General features: G+C 45.0%; 1 protein-coding gene across 1 annotated transcript in view; it reads left to right on the top strand.

Annotated features, from left to right (window-relative positions):
* The window catches only part of LOC148534370 (vertebrate ancient opsin-like), a 284,420-nt gene that overhangs the window by 90,043 nt on the left and 168,975 nt on the right, over positions 1 to 25,402 (top strand). The gene's annotated exons all lie outside the window — the stretch shown is intronic.

Here is a 25,402-nt window from a genome sequence, read left to right as displayed (position 1 = left end):
ATTTGAGCTGCATCTCCATAATGAACTTCCATGTGGCGTAGTTCTCTGAGCCGCTCAGTTTCATGAAGTTCATGCTTGCTGCTGCACAGTGCATGCTGTATGCTGATTCAAACGTAGGACTCACTGGATGCTTTGGCGCATGTGGTATATGGGCATATAACCTGTTGATATGTCCTATTGGTGTAGAACATTAGGCACCAGTGGAATTGTGAAATAGAGTTTAGGCCAGACAGTTTGTCTTTAACCAGGCTTGCAGTTTTATTAAGGAAAACAGCAGTACTCACACCCCAGAGGAATATGTGCTGAACGTCTGTGTAGTACTCATCACACCCTCTAAGAAGGTGTAAGGGTGCGGGATCACACAAGCACAGTAACATGTCCCAGTAGCCATCTTGGTAAAAATGCTGTAGGTTCAGAACTAAAAATAAAACAAATCTCAGGTTTTGGATTGCATGTAAACAGGTCCACAAGACATGATTTTAGCTGAAACTGAATATGAACCAAAACACTTGAGGGTGGTTTTGCCAAAACATTGGGCTCTATGAACACATCTCTAGTATAAAGTGACCTTATAACAAGATGATATTCTTACAGTGCATAGCATAAAGTATCAGGGAACAAGTCTTTGTAGTTTGTAATAAGAGCTAAGACTATGTAAAACTTTTCATCTTCGTCTTATTGCATAGAGAATGTGAATGTCCTTAGAAAACACTCCTTGTTTGTCAGATTGTTGGACCTCATACTGCGGGTGGTGCTGTGTATGCTCAGCTTGGGGTGCGATGAGAGAGGGATGTTCACATGTTACTATTTGGATCAAAAGTGAGTGGAGGGACAGTCATCCAAATAATGTACTTGATATATCTGAGGATTATTTCTCCAGCCCAACCATAATTGGTGCCTCTGGGACTTGTCCACACACATCTGGTTCTTTACAATCCATACATATTTCATTAGCCAAACATGATTTCGTATTGCCTGGCTGCTCTTTTATTCCATTCATTTAGATGATTGTTTGAAATAATTACTGGCAATATCATGTTATTAGTCAGGAGTGTGGTTAAATACACTGGAGATTACTGTATGCTCTTTTGTCAGGTTGTTGCTGATACAGACATGTAATGTACAGGGGAATTGATGCTAAAAAAATTTGTTAATTAAATGGAGCGTGTTAATAAGAGTTGTGCCCTAAAGACATGTAGACACTGTGGAATTCCGTCCACAGTATGATTTTATAATGTACAGGTTTATATACTGTACATTAATTCGATGTTAACGCGCATATCTGATGTTATAAGATCTGAACATGAGCAGGAGCCGCACTGAGCATGTGCAGATCTGGGTCTGCGATGCCGCTTGTGTGACACCCCTGAAGTGGTCACTGCCCCGTTTCTAAAATAGGTTGGTATTTAATTTACATGCTGATTGCATATAAATAATTAAAAATGTTAACTCATGTATTTACACAGATAGTAAGGCAGTAAAGCTGCCAATATATATATATTGATACATGTTAACCCCTTCCTGGGGAACATTGGAGCAGACCACCCCCTCATGGGGAGCAAATGGAGCCAGCTGTTCTCTGTGGGCACTGGGAGCTGTTGGACATGCGGCCAGGTACAGGACACTGCAGCCGCAGCATAGGGGAAACCTTTTCCCCACACAGAGACAGGGGAGCGCAGAGGCAGAGCGGCGGGCGGGAAGGAACCCCGCACGTGACCGCAGCTGTAAGTGTGCAGCGGGGACAGCGAGGAAATATTATTTAGCACAGGAGTGACAAAACAGTTAGCAGTGAAAGATTTCCTAAGCACAGATAACCAGGGATGCCGAGAGGGGGGGGGGGAGCGAGTACTAATTTTTTTAAATCCTAAGGGGGCGTCTCCTGCGATTTAGGCCACTCCCCCTTCGCCCGAGTCTGGCCGACCACTCTAAGCGCCTGCAGATAACCACACCTGTATGTATGACAAAGGGTTCTATTTATTAAACAAACAGGTGCTTGTATGGAAACGGAGCTTTATCATGCTATCACTGGCTGTACTTCTTGTCATGCAAAGGAAAGCATGGGGTAGACTACTGTAAATGATCCTCAGGATGGAGATATCAGGAAATATTAAATGTAAAGGCTTTATTCATTTAAATAAAGTATTTTTTCGTAATCATTATTTCATATATTTTAAAATTATCTTGTTTATAGTTATTTTTTTTGTATTTTGTTATAAGTGGAACTGAAAGCCCATGTCAGGAGTACCATTCACTGGAAGTCCTGACTTTGGGATTCCCGTTCATGAAACAAACAGTAAAAATGCTTTATTTGAATTACTGAATATTTTTGTGAATAATAAAGCATTGTTTCTGTTGTCCGCATCTGCTGTCTCCATCCTCAGTTTGCGATACCATAGGAGGACAGCCGGAGGTACAGGTACTGCCATGTCCTTCTTTGATATGCACTGAGGGCCTGATTCAGCAAGGAACGCACGCTAGCAGACACATGTGCCCAGCCGCTGCGAGAATATGCTAATCAATGCATACGCACGGAGACCGCAGCACAAGAAGCAGACACCCAGCAAAACATAAAGCCGCCCACTGATGCTGTGATTGACTGCGTAAACACCGGGAACATCGAGCGCCATCGAAGCTGCATGTAAGCTAAGGGTAGACCTGACCCTTCCGCAGGACTTGAGAGATTCCTGAACGCAGAGAGGCACCTGGTTGCGTGCGGCGAAGCTAAGATTAATTTATGTACGCCCCTGTAACGGCGTGCGAACGCACAGGCACGCCTGTGTTCGGCCGACCACCCCCTGTCACCACCCACAAATGGCACTTCCTGTCAATCAACATTGAAGGTCTCTGCGGGCTCCCTGCGTACCCTGAGAGAGCCCTTACCATACTCAGCAACCTGTTCGCGCACGCACAATGTATGCGCAGATCGCAAGCATCGGCTCGCACCGTGCATTCTCTCATTTGCGTTGCTTGCTGAATCAGGCCCTGAGTAGCCATCAGAGGAGGGCCCCTGCAAAGGACATCACATTATGTAAGGCTTGATAAATTGGGAGAATACCTAATCTGGCTACTAATCATCATTAGAGTGCACTTGTACCTTCCTCATGCTGGGTCTGATTTGGAAGTAATTGCAAGCTGATGTTAGTGCAACTGAGCAATTATCTGCTACTGCGCATGTACGACAAATACTGAAACCCCCTACAGTGCATGTGTTCCACTGTACGCTGCTGCATATGGGAGCTCTGGCATTAGATACTGCAAGGCAAAACCATGGGCATTCCTGGATGGTAAATGGGAGGTGGCCTGAAGTGTGCGCAAAAAGCCATCTCATGGGCGTTTTATGGGAGTGCCACCAGCATGTTAGTGAACATGGCTGCATTCTCAGACACAGATCCGCAGCCACAAACGCCATGTTCAGATGAATTTCAGAAGAAGACGCTGTGCCTGCCATAGGCTAGTGCAAGTTTCAATGATGCATGTGATGGTGTACCAATAGTGGAGTTTTCAGAACCATCGATGGAGTTGCACCATCCATGGGCACTGAAAGTGGGCGTCCCAGGGTTTGCATAGTGTGGCACACACTGGAACACAAGGCGAAGGCTAAAACTAGCATTTGCATATTAGCGCTGCTGCGACTCCGCAAAAAGTCACAATCACAGCTGCAATAGCGTGCACCTCTGAATCAGGCCTACTAGGTGCAAAAGATACACTACCAAACAGCCGTATTATTGCTTATGCCCAGGTCTGCATGGCCAGCATGTGCATGAACACGCCATCGAAAAACTTTGCCTACTGTATGTCAGTACACCTATACAGCCCAGCTCCGCCTCTTCGGTGATAAGTGTAGGTGCTCTGCATCATTTTTGGAGCATGCACAGTGTGAATTCACCCAAGAAATGTACCAAAAATGTACATTCTGCATCAGCCATATTGTTGCTACAATTTAAATACACTTAGGTATTTCTTTGAACAAGAACAGTTTGACATCGTCCATTGTACATCGGAGCTGATTCAGACCCTCTCACTAGGATGCAATTGCTCACAGCTGGCCCATAGTTGCAATCTGCGCATGTTTACGCATCGCAGTGTGCATGCACGAACCATTACGAATGCTCGGGAAGCAATAGACAGCCCAGCAGAGTGAGTGACAGGAGAGGCCGTTTGTGGGTGGTAACAGGGGCAGGCCACTAGAAACGGGGAGCAGAGGTGCGAACGCAGGCATGCCTGAGTGCATCAACGCTGTTTCAGAGGCGTGCATAATTAAAAGGCAGCGTCATAGTACACGTGACTTGGTTAAAAATCGCACTGAAGTGATCGTAGTGCTTGCGGCAGGGTAACCTCAAGCGCTGCGATTGCATCCGATGGTGCTCGATGTACCAATGTTTTCATGCACTTCCAGGAGATGACGTGCACAAGTGGGTATCTTATGAATGGCTGATGGGCGTCTGCATACACTAAGTGATCGCACGCCAAGACATAGTGGGCGTACTAAAGCCTTGCCGTGCGATCGTCTGCCTTGCTGGGTGAGCGCTGGATTTGCATACGCAGGGTGCGAGCAAACGCATCTAGCGAGCGGGCCTGAATGAGCTCCATACTTCATTGTATATATTTTGCACTCAGTAAAAGAAAAATCCACATAGCTTGCAATATGAATTGAGAGTTCACGAAAGTCAGGTGCACATGCTTTCCGTTCTACATAACTTAGAATAATTTCATGGACAAATTGTCTTTTATCTGTTTAGCATTCTGATCTTTACCTGCAGTGCATAATTTGTTGGCAATTAGTAAATAAACAGATTAATAAATGCATCTATGCCTTTACTGAAGGTGGATTGTGTCCAAGGACTTGTTGGGAGGTAAAATGATGCTGTCAATATGTGGAACGTTCGCTGGAAGCATGATTAAATCTTCTTGACCTTTGCTGCAGGAAAATTACATTGTGCATCCTCTATTGTTGACAAGTACTTCCAGGTACTTCTTCATCATCCGGATCCAAATATATTTCCATTAAATATGCAGAGAGCAGAACTTTAGCCGTATACAGAATACAAATCTGCCACTCATCAGCCCATTACTTCTCATTATCCAAATTAATAGATAGAATATATAAATGTCTGCCTTGACTTTTTCTCCTCCCTATAATGGTGTTTGTACAAAAACGTAAACATTATTTTCTATCCCATGTAATTGTACAATGAAAATACATGGATATAAAATAAGTATGAAATGGGGTCCTGAAGGAATGTCACAATGTAGGACAATACCCAGTCTAAAGGGTTATATTTACTATAGTGCGGGTTCATAGAAATGGAGTTGTTGCCCATAGCAACCAATCAGATTCCAGTTATTATCTTCTAGAAGGTGCTAAATAAATGTTAACTAGAATCTGATCGGTTGCTATGGGCAAGAACTCCACTTCTAAAAACCCGCTCAATAGTAAATATTCCCCCTAGTGCCGCATTCTCTTTGTGAAATCCAGTGTCTCTAGAGAAGGTAGAGTGAAAGAAAAATCATCTATACCATTCTCTGTAATACAGGGCCGTAGCTAGGGTAGAGCGTCCGGTGCCATCGCACAGGGCACCACAGGTCAGGGGGCGCTGTTTGGGCCTGTCACATTTCTGTTTATTATCATTCTCACTTGTAGCTTCCTCTTATTTGATCCCCAGCATCTCCTGGCCTCCCCTATCTCTTCTCTGGCCCTTCCCCATGAGGCCATTCCCTTTTTTGGGTGCATTATGTCCCTTTGAAAAATGAGGGGGGCGCCAATGCTCTTTCTGGCACAGGGCACCAAAAAGTCTAGTTATGGCTCTGCTGTAATATAACACATTTGTGTCAGTACTGACCCAAGCCAGAATAAGGACAGAGCTTACTATACTTGTAAAACATTTTAAAAATAATTTCCTGGGACTAGAGTCACATTTTTCTATAATATCAATATTAACCTCTACATTTATGTGTTCATGGCTGTAAAGTGATTGTGAGTGGTAAATTTGATAGCCAATAAGATTGTTTATAACTGCAGTAAAAATTTTAGGAGATTGTTATTCTGGTGTTGTCCTGAGACTGTTATCAAGGCTGAATACTGTACGTCAGTGACAGCATCATGATGCGAGGAGGGGGAACAGGAAGCAAGCAGGATGAGACAGACTGTGAGGGTTATATTTAATAAAGTGAGAGTTTTTAGAAGTGGAGATGTTGCCCATAGCAACCAATCAGATTCTAGCTATTACCTTCTAGAAGGTAATAGTTAAATGTTAAGTAGAATCTGATTGGCTGCTATGGGCAACATCTCCACTTCTAAAAACTCTCACTTTAGTAAATATACCCCTGAGTGTTAGATAATGGAAGGAGTAGGGCATACTTGCCTACTTTTGGAACTAGTTTCAGTCAGAGAGATTCTATATTGTATGAGAGTTGGCACGGCACCCCGCTGAGGGGACATGTCATGCTCCGCCTGAAGGGCGTGTCTAGCTCCACCTATGGGCATGTCTATTGCCACTCAGGGTGGTGTCCTGCAGTAGCAGGTGTAAACTAAATTACTATATGCAGCATGCTACCAGAGCGGGTTTGTGTATGGGTGGCATGTGCAGTATGTATATCGCTAATTTATGTGATCATTGACTAAACCAAAATGAATCCACTAATAAACTGTTTTTATAACCTCCATTGTTTGGGCACATAGGGGTCAGCTGGCAACTTTTAGCCTTGGGGGCAAATGCATGCAGGTGGCCCTGGCAGAGGAGTAGCGTGTAGCCAGGGTGCCCGGAGCACGTGCGTGCTTAGGTGCCCCCCCCCTCAAGTGTTCCAGGGATGAGGGGCTCCATATGGAATTAATCTAAAGTAAAAATAAAGATATGGGGCAGCCTCCTGTAGTGGTGCCCATATGCAGTTCCCCCTGTGCCCCAGGAGAGGACCCCCTTATGCAGGCCACCAGTAGTGCCCCTAGTAGTGATCCTCCTATACAGTGCCCCTTATACAGTGCCCCCAGTAGTGGTCCCCCCCGTGCAGTGCCCTTTGTGCCCCCAGTAGTAGTCTGGGGGCACAATATATAGTGCCCCCAGTAGTGGTACCCCCTATGCAGTGCCCTCTGTAGTAGTCAGCCCCCTTATAGCTTGTAGTGCCCCCAGTAGTAGTCCCCCCTTGTAGTGCCCCCAGTAGTAATCCCCGCTTGTAGTTCCTCCAGCAGTAGCCCCCCTTGTTGTACCCCCAGCAGTAGTTCCCCCCTTGCAGTGCCCCTAGTAGTGCTCTCCCCCTTGTAGTGCCCCCAGTAGTAGTCCCCCCCTTATAGTGCCCCCAGTAGTAGTCTCCTCCCTTGTAGTGCCCGCAGTAGTAGTCTCCCCCCTTGTAATGCCCCCAGTAGTAACCCCCCCTTGTAATGCCCCCTGTAGTAGTCCCCCCCTTGTAGTGCCCCTAGTAGTAGTCCCCCCCTTGTAATGCCCCCAGTAGTAGTCCCCCCCCATCGTAGTGCCCCCCCTTGTAGTGCCCCAAGTAGTAGTCCCCCCCTTGTCATGCCCCCAGTAGTAATCCCCCCCTTGTTGTGCCCCCAGTAGTAGTCCTCCCCCTTGTTGTGCCCCCAGTAGTACCCCCCCCCCCAGTAGAGAGACATGTAATAAAAAAAAAAAACACCTGAAACCCCGCTCCTGGTCCCGCCGCTGCTATCAGGTCCTCCGTCCGTCCTCCCGGGCCGCTTTGCATTATGGGAGAGATGTCATGTCGTCTCTCCCATTACCCACTGCGGGAGCCGGAAGATGGCTCCCGCAGTGGGTGCAGCAGCAGCCGATGAGAGTCTGACAGACTCTCAGCAGCTGCTAAAACAAACACACAGCTGCCGGCGCCGGTGGCTGTGTGTTTGTCACTGTGTAGCGCTGACCGAACTCCGTCCGGTCAGCGCTACACGCGCGGAGCAGCTGTGTCACAGTGACACAGACTGCCCGCGGCCTGCGGCCCACATGACGCAGCTGCCTGGGGGGCACATGGCACCCTGCCCCCAGCCCAGCCTGCCACTGCCATCATACACACACACAAGGGTCAATGCCAGCCTACACACACAGTGACACTCTACACACACAGGGGTCACATACACAAACACACACACGGGTTAATGCCACCCTACACACACACACACACACACACAGGTTAGTGCATACTTGCCTACCCTCCCGATTTGGTCGGGAGCCTCCCAAAAATCGGGTGCCGCTCCCAACTGGGAAAACAAGCAAGCCTCGCGGCTGCCGCAGACCCGTTCTATCCCCCCCGCAATTCCATGTAAAACCCCCACAGCGGGGGGGGTGGGGGTGGCGACACAAGATTCACGCGGAATCGCGTCATTTTGGCCCCGCCCCCTGCTTCACACTGCCTGTAATATCGGCAGTGTGTAGCGGGGGCAGGGCTAAAATTACGCAATCGCGTGGCTCCATTCCCCACCACGCCCGCAAACATTTGTCATCTGGCTGGCCCCGCCCCCGTGTGCTGGCCATGCCCCCCTGTGATGCCGATCAGGCTGCTCCCTCCCGGAAGGGGCAGCCAGATAATCGGCAAGTATGGGTTATGCTATGGAGCTGCTGGGGTAGAATCACAGACACTCACCTTGGGACTGGGCACTGCTCCTCCTCCAGCCTTTCCACCTAGCTCCCGGGCCCAGCCGCCACCAAATACCAATCTCCCCACCAGACTAGGGCTTCTCTGCACGCTGGGCCAGTCCTCCTGCCACATGTCTCAATCCCCGTGGCTCCCAAAGTGAAGGGGAGAGTGGGTGAGGGTTCCGCCGTTGCTGCTTGAACAGCTGCTGCCGCTGGAGACAGACTCTGTGGTGTGTGTGGTCTCTTTGCCTGCACTTACTCTGACTGCTCACAGGCTCTGCTGGGTTGGGCAGCCGACGCTGTCCACAGACCTGCGGTGCGAGGCTGACCTATTTTGCATGGTCATGCCAAGCTCTGCCCCCATCACGGCTGGGCCCACATATACAGGTAAGCTGTATGCTTTTGCAGGATATATACTGAGGTATGTGACATGGACTCTCTGGTGGAATATGTCCGTGTTCCACTGTGGCATTCTAACACAGTGATAAGATGGTGCCGCGCATGTGCTGAAGTCTAAACGGTGGCCATCTTGGTAAAGGCAGATGCTTCCCTAAAGGTTCATCATGGAGATAGCGCACTCCATATTTCAACACCAGTGTGTTTCCTGTACCTTAGTCATGACTGACCGCAGCCAATCAGCGGCTGATGTCATAGTAACTGGTGGCTGCTGATTGGTTAAGATCAGCTGAAGTGCAGGAAACCGTGTGGGTTTCCTGTCACTCAGCTAGTGATATACTGTACATACAGTATAGAGTTCATTATTGTCTGGGTCACTCTTTTTTTCCTACCGGAGAAGAGGACCGACCTGCGCCAGGGACTAGGTAAGTATGTAGTCGGAGTGGGAGTGCAGGTGAGTGGGTGGATGTGTAATAAAATACTAAAACATGCGGTGTGTGTGTCTTGTGGTTTTTTAAATATTTTTCCACAGTGGAGGTATTGGTGCCAGCAGCCTGGCAGGGCAGGCTATTTGGGATTTGTAGTCCTACTGTGAAAAGCAAAATTAATCCTTTATTTACACCATTACCCCTGCATCCACCGGCATGGGGTGCTCACGAGGGGGGACCCCATTTTTTGGGTGGGGTCCCCACTTTCCTAGGATTGCTAGCCCTGGCCTGACCAGTTTGGGTCTGGTTTACTTTATGGCAGGGGGACCCCATACTGTGTGTCTCCCTGCTGTAATGTAAGCCCCCCCATCCCCAGCTAGATCAGCCCAGTGCTCGCTGAAGGAAAATAAAAAAAGTCCCACGCCGGTTTTTCCCCTGATTTTCCTCTACAAGACTGGGATCAGAGGTCCCAGGCTGGTTATGCTTTTGGGGATGACCCCACGCCATTTAATAATAAAAAATATTAATCCTTTAATGACTTTATTACACTGAGAAGCCTGCACAGATCACACCGATCTGTGCAGTGCTTCTGCTAAACACTCTGCCGATAGGCAGGTCTATTGTTTTCAGTCCAAATATGACTGAACACACACACTTGCAAACACGATTGAATACACCATGAACAACCACGATTCTTTCAAACATGATTCTTAGTAAATTTGTGAGTTTATTTGATGCAGGGACATGCAGTCAGGAGAGGTAGGGGAGGCAGATCCTCCCCCCGTCATACTCCCGAGATTTAATATAAAAATGATTAGAATAATACAAATAAGATATTTATACCTTATAAACATCTTCTTTGTTTATTTTAATTATTTTTATAGTTAACACTCATCAGCTTTGTGGAGCTCCCTGGGACTGCAGGAAGACGGGAGATGAGGCAGCAACAGCTCAGCCTCGTTTCTGTATAGTCAGACACTACTTGCAAAGCTGTGGGCGGGGCCACACCACACGCAGTAAGCTGCACAGAAAGAGAGCTAATAGAGGCATGCCTCTGAGCATGGGGACATGCCTTGAGCACTGATGGACACTTTGGATGTGTCATGTAACCAGGAAGTGCACTGCAGTGTTTAGAGATCGGAGCTGTCAGCAGCAGCGAGAGAAGACACAGTGATGCAGGTAGAAGAATCAATGCATACTGAAGCTTAGTGTAGTGAGGGAGAGTTACAGTGAGTAGGGGGTGAGACAGGCTCCGAGCACTCGGACCCATCTCCATGTGTGCCTCCCCAGCCATTGACCTCACTGCACTTCACTGGTTTTAAGCAAATGCCCAGAGTGTTTAATACGGGCCAGACACAATTTTTAGTAAATACAGTATACCCTGTAGTATGTGTGTCCATGTGATATGGAACACTGCATAGATTGTAGGATCCACTTGGCTGGGGGCTAATGTGAATGACTGAAATATCCTCTGTAAAGTGCTACAGAATATGTGTGCGCTATATAAATAACTATAAATGAATACATACTATAGTAATTATAAATAGATGCAAATTGATATTTAAATGAATTCATTTAAACTGTTTTTATTTTTTGCTTACTAGTAAATGATAGCTTTCCAACAATAATCTACATAAATTAGAGATGTGCTGGTCTGGATTTCTGAAATTCGAACACACACGAATTTACGGGTTCCGAGTAGAACCGGGTCAAGACCATCGCGACCATCGGGCTTGCGACGAGACCCGTGTGGTAGGGTCTCGTTGCCGCAATGCCCAGAGAGATTTCGGCTCTAACAGAGCCGAAATCTCTCCCACTGACATTACTCGTGATGTCAGTGGGGCCGGCCCCAAACGGAGGCGTTCAAATGGGAACGCCTCCGTTTGGGCAGCCACTCCCCCGGCCCGCCCACCAAAGGAGGCGTGCTGTCACTCAACATCGACAGAACGCCCCCTTTGGTACGAGACCCGGAGCGACAGATTGCCCGTCGCTATCCGGGTCTCGCGCATGTGCACGACGGAGCCGGCTCCGTCGTGCGCATGCTCTCTGGGCCAACATAGACCCGGTTGCGAGCGCTCAGTGCTTGTGACCGGGTCTGAATCAGGCCCCGAGTCCCGGTTCAGTTCAGAACTCAGAATTTGGATTCTGACATTTTAGCTATTTTTTTATAGATTTTTATAGATTTTGAATTGATTTTTATCCAAAACCAAAACACTTCAGGGTGGTTTTACAAAACCAAAACATAAAGATGAATCAAGATCCAAAACCAAAACACGGGGGTCCGCGCAATTCTCTAACATAAATTAACCCTATGTGAAAAAAGAGCTGCACCTTAAAAGTGTTAATAAGAGAAATGATGGCCCGTTAGTTTCAATTTTAGCATTGTTGCAGGAAATCTTTTCTGGAGGTCATTTTTCTTTTTCTTGTCAGAAAGCCGAAGTAGGAGAGATTAGATGCAAAAAGACAACTATAACATTTGATGATAATTTGGATACACTGCAAAACGAAGGGGCTGATTAATTTTGCCCTTTTTCTGAACTGTGTAAATTTACAAGAAATAAAAGGCAGCCCTGGTCATACTGACAGATTATTTTAAATAATTGTATCTCTCTCTGATAAAATTACCTTCATATGATCCAGAAAGGCAGATGTAAATACTTGAAGAAATATAAGACTGAGAAATGCACTTGCTGGGAACGTTTACACTTATTTGCTTTCTTTTGTACTTTTCACATCTAAATAAGAGAATGAAAGGGAATTAAAAATAGAACAACTACAGAGTCAGTGGTGCCATTTCCACCATAGCATTGAAAATTTTACTACTGCATTTAAAATGTTAGAATTCGGCTTGGATACCTAACTTTGAGGTTTCACTAATCCAGCCCTCCGCGTGATCGTAACAGAAATCGCTCACCACGTGGATCTGCTCGGTTTTTGTTATCAGCAAGTACTTTCATCTTCCTCCTTGTCTCATGAGCTTTCTGTTGACCTGTCCACCTTGGCTCCACATGGAGCGGAGGCTACCCTTTCAGTGACTAGCGTGAGTTACGTACCTCTGTGGACCTGGCCATGATTATTCATCTCCTTACTTCCAATTCTCCAGTGTACACTCCTTCCCCCAACATCTGGAAATCCGCCTCAAGCTTGACCTGATTATCTCTGCAACCCATCCAGAGCCTGATACTCACAGGAAGTTACCAGCTCACTCAGCCTATCAGTCCCTCTAACTGCCCTGGATGTCTGCCATCCAGATGGCTCTCTTTCTGCTCGGTGTGTGTGAGTATGCCCTCTTCAAGCTGACAGTGTCCTGTCCTACTACCTTTCAGCTGGGATCATTTTGCCCAATCTAAAGGTGGTGGCCATTCTAGTAACAGATCAATTGCAGCTATCACCAGTCACACAGTGAGAGAAAAAAACATAGCAGTAAAAGCCTTTTTATAGCATTGCTTACCTATTTTCCTCTCCTTAAGAATCTACTGCAGTCTACTTCTCTCCCTATTGTTTACTTATTATCCCCGCCTTCTGTATTACATCTGCACGGCAATTGCACTGGACGCTGACACAGTGTTCCCCCATTGTTAGTCAGCTGGTACTTACTGGCCAACTGTGGATAAATCTCCTCAAAGTGATTAAATTGCTAAGTAAAACTTCTAACCTCTCGCCCAACCAATAGTGCTTTTTATCTGCCATAGTTGTGTATGCAGCCACATGGAGACCCCATGTCACCATCATGATGGTAGCCAAAAAGGGAAAGAGGTCTTCCATCTAGTTGCTATAATTGTGTAAAGCCATATATGGGGCATTGTGGCCTCTTTAACATTTTGGCCTCTTTAACCCTGATCATCAGTTGTGCCTACTAAGTAAGCATACCATTATGTCACAGCTCAATAATAGGCAAAAGACAAGAAGGGTTCACATAGAAGAGATACAGGGAAACCGTGTGACCACTCGCCTCAGTCTGATCTCTGCCCATTTCTGAAATTTGACATCTTACTGGCTCCCAAGAGGACTTTTCTCCAGCTATGACCCAAACATCCCTGATGAATACTTTCAGTCACAGGTCATCCAGCTGAGGGGTAGCAAAATCTTGCTCGCATCAAAATGCTCTTTTATAAGCAAGACACACAAGTGCTGGAACTTAGATTTCAAGAGTTTCTACAGAAATAGATTGCTCCTTTTCAAGCATTGCACATCTATTGGAGTTCTTTCTTGGTCTCCATGTCACACACAATTGGATGTTGATTTCCTTATATACTCCTTCTGACCTTGATGACTTCTGCTAGGCACTTGGTCTTGATAAGATTTATGCCCCATTTGGCAAAATCTGAAGCACCAGATGGACCTGCTGTCAGCCCCACTGAGAAACAGATGATGACCATTGGTACAGAGCATATCCCAATGGAAGTCCTCTGGTTCTAGATCTCCATTAGATCTGGGCACTTCTTGAATCAGTATTTGCTGTACAACTTTATTTGACATATATGTTTTTTTTTTATTTTGTTCCTCTTTAAAGTTCTCCTGTTTTCTATTGGCAAAATTACTTTTTGACCTGCACATCATATTTATTTTTTACAAGTACAACCCTACAAGGACTGTGATGGTCCCTTCACCCTCACCGTTTTCTGCATTCCATCCAATCTCTATAACTCTAAAGGTGGGTACACACGGTATGATATGTACCCGCCGATGCGACCCACAATCTCAGGGCCAACATATCGGGGGGACCCTACACATGGGGCAATCCAGTGCCCGACCGATATGCCGGGCCCCGCCTCATTGCGCTGCATTGGATCACCTAATCTTTTGAACATGCAGACTGACGGGAGTGTGCAATGCATGATATAGTGCTTACACATGGAACGATATTGCTGATTGGTGCGTCAGATCATTAGCAATATCACTGGTGGGATGCATAGTACCAATTCTAGTCTTTTCCCTTGTAGTGCCTGTGTCTTATACCTGAGTTATTATGCTTTCAGCGAACTACTATATTCACGCATGCCTCTCTGTGTTCATGTAAGTCTGGTAGTATAATGTTTACACAACTATTGTTTTATGACCCCACTGCATCTACCCTTCCCGGGATGTAGGCATGATATCCCCTGTTCTCCCGGAGTGGTTTGTTACATCTATCAAAGTTTTACTATTAAACTGTTTATGTAACAAACTCATTCATTTGATAAATACATTAGGCCTAGAAAATCTGTGATTTTTTTTTTTACTGTGGCATGAAAACTACTAATGTGGGATCCTTGCTATAGTGAAAGCCAGACCCAGGTTGGTTAGTGGTTGGTGCTTCTTCGAAAGCAGACTGTACAAAGAAAAATGAAACAGTATGCCCTCCTTTCCAGAGACTACTAGCCTCATAGTAATAATCACTGGGGCTTTTCTCAAGTCCACTGTCCTTTTATATTTTTATTCATGGATAATCAGCAGGGGTTTTAGGGGCCTGGGAATTGTAGTCTCCCTATTATAATGGAAATCAGCTCAGGCTGTGTGGACATTTGGGACTGGATGTTCAAAGGTTTGGGGTCACCCGGACAATTTCGTGTTTTACATGAAAACTGCCTTTTATTTATCAAATGAGTTGCAAAGTGAATAGAACATATAGTCAAGACTTTGGCAAGGTTAGAATAATGATTTTTATTTGAAATAATAATTTTGTCCTTCAAACTTTGCTCCTTTTGCAGCAATTACAGCATTGCAGACCTTTGGCATTCTAGTTGTTAATTTGTTGAGGTAATCTGAAGAAATTTCACCCCACGCTTCCTGAAGCACCTCCCACAAGTTGGATTGGCTTGATGGGCACTTCTTGCGTACCATACAGTCAAGCTGCTCCCACAACAGCTCAATGGGGTTGAGATCTGGTGATTGCGCTGGGCACTATATTACAGACAGAATACCAGCTGCCTGCTTCTTCCCTAAATAGTTCTTGCATAATTTGGGGGAGTACTTTGGGTCATTGTCCTGTAGGAGGAGGAAATTGGCTCCAATCAAGAGCTGTCCACAGGGTATGGCATGGTGTTGCAAAATGGAGTGATAGCCGTCCTTATTCAAAATCCCTTTTACCTTGTACAAATCTCCCACTTTACCAGCACCAAAGCAGCTCCAGACCATCACATTACTTCCACCATGCTTGACAAATGGCATCAGGCACTCTTCCAGCATCTTTTCACTTGTCCTGCGTCGCACAAATGTTCTTCTGTGTGATCCAAACACCTAAAACTTCGATTCGTCTGTCCATAACACTTTTTTCCAATCTTCCTCTGTCCAATGTCTGTGTTCTTTTACCCATATTAATCTTTTCCTTTTATTGGCCAGTCTCAGATATGGCTTTTTCTTTGCCACTCTGCCTAGAAGGCCAGCATCCCGGAGTCGCCTCTTCACTGTAGACGTTGATAATGGCGTTTTGCGGGTACCATTTAATAAAGCTGCCAGTTGAGGACTTGTGAGAGACTCTAATGTACTTGTCTTTTTGCACAGTTGAGCACCAGGGCCTTCCACTTCTCTTTCTACTCTGGTTAGAGCCTGGTTGTGCTGTTCTCTGAAGGGAGTAGTACACACCGTTGTAGGAAATGTTCAGTTTCTTGGCAATCTCTCGCTTGGAATACCCTTCATTTCTAAGAACAAGAATAGACTGTCGAGTTTCACACGAAAGTTCTCTTTTTCTGGCCATTTGGAGTGTATAATCGAACCCACAAATGTTATGCTCCAGATACTCAACTAGCTCAAAGGAAGGCTAGTTTTATAGCTTCTCTAACGAGCAAACCCATTTTCAGCTGTGCTAACATAATTGCACAAGGATTTTCAAGGGATTTCTAATTATCCATTAGTCTTCTAAAGCACTTAGCAAACACAATGTACCATTAGAACACTGGAGTGATGGTTGCTGGAAATGTACCTATGTAGATATTCCTTTTAAAACCAGCCGTTTGCAGCTAGTATACTCATTTACCACATTAACAATGAATAGAGTGTATTTCTGATTAATTTAATGTTATCTTCATTGAAAAAAACAGTGCTTTTCTTTTTCAAAAATAAGTACATTTCTATGTGACCCCAAACTTTTGAACGGTAGTGTATCAAGCATCTTACAGCATGCATTACGGTGTTAATTAATGATGTATGCATGTACAATTGCGTTTAAAAATGCAAGGAATAGCTCCTCCAATAAGAGCTGTCCTTTGTCCACTTACAGCATGCATTGCGGTGTTAATTAATGATGTATGCATGTACAATTGTGTTTAAAAACGCAAGGAATAGCTCCTCCAATAAGAGCTGTCCTTTGTGGTGTGAGGACTTCCGGGTTTCTGGCCTTTTGCGCATACGCGGCCATCAGTCAGCACATGCGCAAGCCGCAGGGGACCCTGGTTAGGATCTTATTGAATCCCTATCAGGGAATGTTGTCAAAAGAAGCCTACAGGTTTCTATCAGGCAACGCCATCAATGGATGGCATTGCCTATAGGGTACAGCACCGGAAAGTTTCGCTTTCCAGACCCTGATACATGTGGGGAATACGGTCAAACCTCAGAGAACGGATGTTTTTGGAGGTTTGACCACATTTCAGTGATAGTAAATTTTGCCTTTGGGGTTGTTTCAGGATCTGGATGATGGGTAGCACAATACCTATTTTTTTATATGTACTTTTTTTTATTATAAGCAGTTTTCTGTATACATGGACAAGTGTTGAGCGGCCTTGTTAATGTCCTTGTACTCCAAACGGGCCCATTAAATGTATAGACCTTTGAGGTAGGAACAAATTTCTAGGTGCACTTTAAACATTATGATAAAAAGGTTGCGCACACTAAATAAAAACACTACTAATGTCTTCATCTCCGCTCAATCAATCATGCTTTTTACAGTACAAAGAATCTAGACTTTTTATTTTCTCTGTACATTTAAAAATGCTTACAACATTCTTATCTGACTGCAAGGCCGGCTAATAATATTTATATAAGGTAGGGAGGGGTGGCTCGCTGGGTTTATTTTCTAAATGGATTCTAGAAAAAGTACAACCTACCAAATTGATGTGTAATTTATTGCAGTGCTAGATACAGTAATGGTTTGTAACTTCTTTTAAATATAGGAAAAACTGTGAGACATATGAAGCCTTGAGGAAGAAGATTATGGTAAAATTGTTCAGGAGGTGGGGATTTTGCACAGTGGAAATGAAGGAACACAGGGTCTGATTCAGAGCCGGACGCTATTTGCGCTCGTTCGTTCAGAAAAAGGGGGTAGCTATTCAAATGAACCGTTCGCTCTTTGCGGTCTGTTCACGCCTCTATGTCTGAACAAAACTTGCGGTCGTAATTTTGAAAAAGACGCCCCCTGGCCGCTCGCATCATACGTCATGACCGCTATTTATTAGATTAATCGAGTACATCGGACAGCATATGAACTGCTCACTATTCTTGTGGCTAGTTTTTCCTACCACTATATTGCGAGCAGTTCTGACTTTAAAACAACCAAGTGACGTGGTCAGTGACGCTGCTGTATTAATTATGCACACCCATAAAACGCCCGTTTTGACCTTTAAGCACGCCTGCGTTCTGAATTCCACTCCCCGTTTTCAAGCACCTTCCCCTGTTACCACCCACATACGCCTCCTCCTGTCACTCAAAATAGCAGGCATTAGCTATTTAGCGAGCAAACGATTTTTGGGCGCACTGACTGGTTCGCGCATGCGTATTACAAACCGTACGCATGTGCAGATGTGCGAACATCGCTCGGAACGAGCGAACAGCCGCTTACGAGCGGCTCTGAATGAGACCCATAGTAATTTAACAAACTGGATATTAGGTGTGGAGAGCATAATCCAAAAGCCTTAAAGAGAGAATGTGATGATTAAAAATGTTTCCACTAACAAACCACATAGCCAACAGAGGAAGATGGATGTCCTTTACAGCCATGTGTTCCAATTTTATAATGCAGCTTACATAAATCTCCTTATAAGTGAGATGCAATAGGTCTCTCTGTGGTTCATGAGCCTGGTATACTGTGTTTTGGTCCATGAGCCTCATAGTAGCTTTAGCTCTGTAATCCTTATAGCAAAGCTTTATATGTGCTGCACCAGCAAAACAAAAACTTTGTCAGGGGGAAATATATCAAATAATTGGAAAAATGCAACCAATCAGATTATAGCTGTCATTTATCTGATACATTCTAGAAAATGATAGGGGTACAGTTACTAAAGTGTGACTTTTTAGAAGTGCAGTTGTTGCCCATAGCAACCAATGAGATTGTACTTATAATTTATCTAGCATCTTCTAGAAGATAATAGCTAGAATCTGATTGGTTGCTATGGGCAACAACTCCACTTCTAAAAACTCTCACTTTAGTAATTTTACCCCTTAGAATCTGATCTGAAACACCTCCACTGTTCTTTTTCAGAAGGTTTGATAAATCTTATTACACACACTTTTAGTCAAATGAGTACAACATGATGGGCTGGGCTCAATTGCTATTGCTAATTCCAAGTTCCTGCCCTGTAAAGGAATAGGGGAAATGTCTGTCGGATGGCCACGGCTGGGCATACACTGCCCAATGCTACCGACATTTAACTTACAAAATATCGCAATGGACGGGCATGCTGTACAATCAGGCATGGCTGACCAATTGCTATTTTAGCATTGGTCAGCCACACACAATCTACAATTATCGGGGCGATCTACTAATATCGGGCAGATCTGCCCGATAATTGTATAGTGTATGCCCAGCATAAGTCACAATTGATGTGACAAACTGCTTCACAAGACTCCACTGATTAATTTGATATGCAACATTTCATATGCGATTGTATAGGAATCTGTATACAAAGTGTTAAGGTGCAGCAGCCCCTTTTTTTCCACACCAAGTTACTTGTGCTTTGTATACAGATTCAGTCGCATACAAGTGTCACTTATCAAATTAATCAGTGCAGTCTAGTGAAGTGGTTTGTCACATTTGATTGTGAATAAAATGCTTTTTCAGGTAAAAAGGACGAGACAAAGGCACTCAGCACAAGCCTAGTCACACTGACCTAGCGGCTCACTTGCGCCACATGGCGTATTGAGGCTAGGGGGTATATTTACTAAAGTGAGAGTTTTTAGAAGTGGAGATGTTTCCCATAGCAACCAATCAGATTCTGTCTAACATTTAACTAATACTTGCTGACTTCTGAGATTCCCTTCCCGGGAGAAGCATGTTGGCTGTGTTGGGGGTGGGGCCAGATGGGTCTCGTCATTAAGCCCCGCCCCATTACAGGAATTTGCCATGGACACTGCATATTTGTTTAGTGGAGTGGGGGAACATGACGCGATTCTCATTCAATCTCATTCAATACGTCATAAGCCCCCCACGCACTGCTCCACCGATCCCCAGAAATATTCTCCCCACTAGGAAGTGGACGGAATGCGGGAGAAGTGCCTACACTTCCAGGGGGGTTTCCTGAAAAATCAGGAGCCTCCCTCTCGCAGGTCCCAGGAGGGTAGGCAAGTACTATTTAACTAGCACCTTCTAGAAGATAATAGCTAGAATCTGATTGGTTGCTATGGGCAACATCTCCACTTCTAAAAATTCTCACGTTAGGAAATTTACCCCTTAGGTAAATGAGGACACATCAATATGTCAGAATTAACTTTGAGGAAACAACAAGATGAATGGCTTTAAATCATAGGAATGCCAACACGATCAAGGCTCGACTGGCCCAGCAGTGGGTCAAGTAATTCCTTGGTGAACCCCACTGCTTGAAGGGCCCTTTCCCTTTTCCATGGGAGGCAGGGCTTATCAGGTCATGATGGGGGGGTGTTCTGGGGGATGCTGTCCAGCTTGTTCTGGCTGTGTCAGAAAACAGGGGCCCAGCTGGTGAACTATTTAGCAACAGCTGGTTCCTACTCTGAAGAACCAGCTGCCAGCACCTGAGCTATGGATGCCCAAGTCCTCCCTCCCTTCCCTGCCTTAGGGGTCTATTTACTAAGCCTTAGATGGAAAGAAAGTGAGTGGAGAGAAAGTAACAGCCAATCAGCTCCTAAATGCCATGTCACATGCTGTGTTTGAAAAATCACAGTTATAAGCTGGTTGGCTGGTACTTTATCTTTGTCCACTATATCTGCATCCAGGACCATCGCAACCATCACCTGGCCGCCCGCAAAAGCTGTGGATGGTCACCCACAGCTTAGTGAGCGGCCAGGAGGCCGCAAAAAAACACAAAAACACCCTGATTCAGAGCGAGCGCTCTTAAAGAGCATCCGGCTCTGAATCAGGCCCTAAGTCCCCGCCTCCTCCAATCCTCTTCCCTTTCTGTCTATTCTGCTAATTCCTCCTATTCCTGCATGAGTCCCCACGCCTTTCTCTAATGTAGTCTGTCCCTGTAAATTCCTGTCCTGTCACAGAGGAGCATTAAAGATGCAAGACACTCTGGAGCTCCACAGACAGATCCTCCCCCAGGTTAGTGCCAGTGGATGTGTGGAAATGTTTTAATGTTATCCAGCGAGGTGGTATATTTATACAATGGGGAGGGGTGTATTTGTTTTTTTCTGGGGGATTGGTGTGTGTTTTAATACTGGTGGGGGTGGTGTATTCATGTTTGAGGGGGGCATATTCAAATGATCTCTGTTATATGTGGATCACTGATGAACTTTGTATTATACGGTGGTCGCTGCAATGTTCTCTGCATTATATGGTGGTCACTGCAACACTCTCTGTATTATATGGTGATTACTGTGACACTCTGTATTATAAGGTGGTCACTGGAATACTCTCTGTATTATATGGCTGTCACTGTGATGCTCTCTAATTTATATGGCTGTCACTTCAATGCTCCCTGTATTATATGGCAGTCTCTGCAATTCTTTCTGTATATGGCAGTCGCTGCAATTGTCTCTGTATTATATGGTGCTCACTGAAATGCTCTCTGCATTATATGGTGATCACTGCGAAGGTTTCTGCATATTATGGCGGTCACTGAGACACTCTGCATTATATGGTGGTCACTGTGACGCTATGGCTGTATTATTACTACTCTCTGTATTATGTGGTGATCACTGCGATGTTCTCTGCATTATATGGTGGTCACTGTGATGCTCTCTGTATTGTATGGTGGTCACTGTAACACTCTCTGCATTATATTGTGGTCACTGTGATGATCTCTCCATTATATGGCACTAAATGCGATGCTCTTTGTATTATATGGTGGTCACTGTGACACTGTCTGCAATATATGGTGGTCACTGAGATGCTCTCTGCATTATTTGGCAGTCACAGTGACACTCTCTGCTTTATATGGTGGTCCCTGAGATGCTCTCTGCATTATTTGGCAGTCAATGCGATGCTCTCTGTATTATATGGCAGTCACAGTGACTCTCTGCTTTATATGGTGGTCACTGCGATGCTCTCTGCATTATAAGGCAGTTACTGCAATGTTCTCTGTATTACTTGGCAGTCACTGTAATGCTCTCTGTATTATATGGTGGGCACTGTGATGCTCCCTGCATAGTATGGCTGCCACTGCAATGTTCCCTGCTTTATAAGGTAGTCACTGCAATGCTTTTTACATTATATGGCAGGTATTGCGATTCTCCCTGTATTATATGGCAGTCACTGCAATGCCCCCTGTATTATATGGCACACTATGATGCGCTCTTTATTATATGGCATCACTGCAATGCTCCCTGCATTATATGATGGTCACTGCAACATTTTCTGTATAATAAGTCGGGCATTGCAACTCTTTCTGCCACACCTGGCCACATCTCTTCAGCTTTGTGCCACCTCCCTTCAGTGTGCCCATACCATTGCATTCCCATTGTGGGCTCTTCATGACCCAGTCTGCCACTTGCACAGTTTCCCGACTTTAGTCCCAATGAACTGGTTTCAGATTAACTAGGCAGAAGCTTAAAAGCAAGCAGACTACAAGTGCCACATATTTGTTGGAACTTCTGCAACATTGTTGTTAAGACCCTCCTTAACAATATTTGAATTTCATTGTAGAGAGAATGCCATGAAAGTATTTGACGATCATACTGTAGCTGCAAAAGTGGCTACTTAGATGGGTCAAAAATGTTGATAAACAGGTTGATAAACAAAATTATTCTATTATATATTTTTTATCTTCAATTGTTAATTTGTTCCATGCTTTAATTTCAGAGTACATTGAGATAATGTGTAAATTTCAACAAAAACTGGAAAAACTGGGTGATCTAAAACTTTTGACCGGTAGTATATGAGGATTGTTTTATGTTTTTGATATAAGTACATTTTATTGATTAAAATGAGTTGAAAATCAGCCGTACTGGGATTGATTTTTTGCAGAGACAATATATAATACCTAGTGAGGCCAATCCCAGCGAGATACTGGGATTCTCGTCCAAAAACAATGGGATTTGAATCCCAGTATTGGTGCAGCAAAATGCAGGGACGCACAGCTGTAGCTGCCGTCATGAGTGCCAGCCCTCCTTCTTCAGACCTCGCCGCTGGGGTGCCAGGCAACAGCTGATGCGGTCTGGCCCACTGTAGACCTTCACCAAATTCAGCATGGTGGTGTAGTTTGACCAGGATTACTGTAGGTTTTTGGCTATGTTTGAAGTCAGTCATGGCCTTGGATGTATACATGATGCCCAACAAGTAGGCCTAATGTGACACCCCTGAAGTGGTTACTATTTCTTAAATATGTTGGTATTTAATTGATATATGTTCACTGTATATAAATAATGAAAAAGTGTTAATTCATGTCTTTACATGGATAGTAAGGCAGTGAAGCTGCCCATATATATGTATGTATCTTCACCCCTCACAGAGGGGACTTTGGAACAGTTTGCCTCATTGGACTATGGACTCTGAGAGACACGCGGCCAGGGACAGGTCATTGTGGCTGCAGGATAGGGAAAACTGTCCCCATATAAAATTATAGATAGCCAAGGAGGAGAAGAAGCGCATGCAGCCAGCAGGAAGGAGCCCCCGCACGACCGCTAACATATAAGAGAGGGAGCTCTACTTGTTCTGAGGACCCGGATCAGCGAGAGAGCACGCGACCACGGCGGGAAGTACAGCCGGCTCGCGCAAGGGGACCCGGATGAAGGAGGTTTTTTTTGAAGTGGCACAGTGTACTGGGAGGGAGTCCTGAGGCAGCGGTGAGCGGCGCAGAGTCTGCGCACTCACCTGGGAGTCCTGAGGAGACTGTCGGCAGGAGCCGCTGGCAGAGAGAGAGCTTGGATCGTAGCTCAGCTGAGAGGAAGCTGCCAGTCTGCCGGGTCCTGAGAGGAAGCAGCGTCAGCAGGGGGATGTCTCCAAGCCTGCCCCTTATAGGTGACTGACAGCCGGGGAGCTGAGAGGCTGCTGCCGGGACTCAGATAGGAGAAAGGGGTTTTCAGCAATGGAGCCGCCCTGCATCCTCCCCCTTCTTGTGACTGACGGCTGGGGCCAGAGAGTATCAAGTGCTGAGGCGCGGCTTCCACTGGGTGGGAAGGACCAGAGCTGGTGACAGGTGGAGCAGTGACTACTCTGACCCGCTCTTAACGCAATCCCTGTCAGTTAAACACAGCCCCAGTATTAGTTAGTGCATACCAGCTGAGGAAGAAGTTCTTTCAGTCTATAAGCAACTTGGATCCCTAGTGACTTTAGTGCAAACCCTATGGGACAAATGTATTGAACGCAGTAAAAGGCAGTATCCTATACAGTGAGAGTTCCCCATCCTGCAGGGAGAATATAGCATACACTTTTACTATTTGGATGTAGACATTGCTGTCAGCTAACTCCCATCGGTATATTCTCTGGACCCTAAAGCTCTTAAATTTGCTGACAGGAGATAACAGACACTGTGTAAGTAAGGGAGCAGCCATACTCTCAGCTAAGCCGCAGGGAGCATAACCAGGAGGAAGTACAACTAACTCTGCTATATCTAACCTTAATAGAGCCCAGTCAGCTACCATACAGCTTTCAGTAAGGAAATATTGTTATTTTACACACTGCATCCAAGCCAGTTGTTAATACTGTGCAGTAAGGGAAGTAGAGAGTTGTATTGTGCACGCTACTACCAGAGACAAGTGACCTGTTTAAAAAGTGTCAGTGCAGGATCTTGCATAGATAGAGTACATTTCAACTTATTCCCCAAATTCTTCTTCAACCCGGGCAACGTTTATAAAAACTGTCTCCTAGCTAGCTAATCACTTGCATGCAGTGAGAAACTTCGAGACTATTGCATTCTGTGTGCTCCAGGTAGATGTGGTAGAACATGCTTTATTTGTACTGTTATACATATGTGTGATGTAATATATATGTTCGCTTTTAACCTTCTTCTCTGCAGTTGGATCGCAAGTCCAGTGTTCCGGTTAAAATAAAATTTGCGGATCCAAGTGTAAATTTATTTGCTTAAAGGTGTGCTGAAAAAAATCGAATTGTTCTTCTGAAATGCTAATGTAAAAGTTGTCAATAATTTGAACTGATCTTGTTTGAATCAATATCACATCCTATTGCCACTATTGCCTGTATCTAAATCATTACCTTCCGGAAGATTCCAAGGTGATCCAGAGACAGAGTATTTGGTAAGGAAGCACCCTAACACACCACTAGTAGAATAGAACACCCTTAGCAGGGTGTTACACTTGGAGTCTCTAATTTTAATTATTGGTTTAAGAAAGTTAGCTAAGGATGTCTGCCAGTACCTAAAACTGCTCTGATCTGAAGGCACAAGCTGATATGTACCAGTGGGGGGCAGGCAGAGCTACAATGGAAGCGCAGTGAGTCGGAGGATCAACTGTCACACTGCACCTGCACTGACAGTTACTAATTTCCTCCAAGCACAATTTCATATGTTCTCCAATGTTGTCTCTGCATTGTAAAAAATTAAAGCTGCAGATGTATTTCAAGGTCCATTCTTCAACCCGGGCAACGCCGGGTATCTCAGCTGCATGTATAAACTAGTATTCCAGACCTGTCATTTGCTGGGTCACGAGCATATAAATGACATTATACATTTTTGATCTACAAGGGTACCTGTTTTCATTAAAATTATTATAGAATAATTTGCT

Source organism: Taudactylus pleione, unplaced genomic scaffold (assembly GCF_031769625.1).
Source record: "Taudactylus pleione unplaced genomic scaffold, aTauple2 ptg000066l, whole genome shotgun sequence".
Lineage (NCBI taxonomy): Eukaryota > Metazoa > Chordata > Amphibia > Anura > Myobatrachidae > Taudactylus > Taudactylus pleione.
The sequence above is the reverse complement of the archived record's forward strand: the minus strand, read 5'-3'. Positions and strand labels throughout refer to the sequence as shown.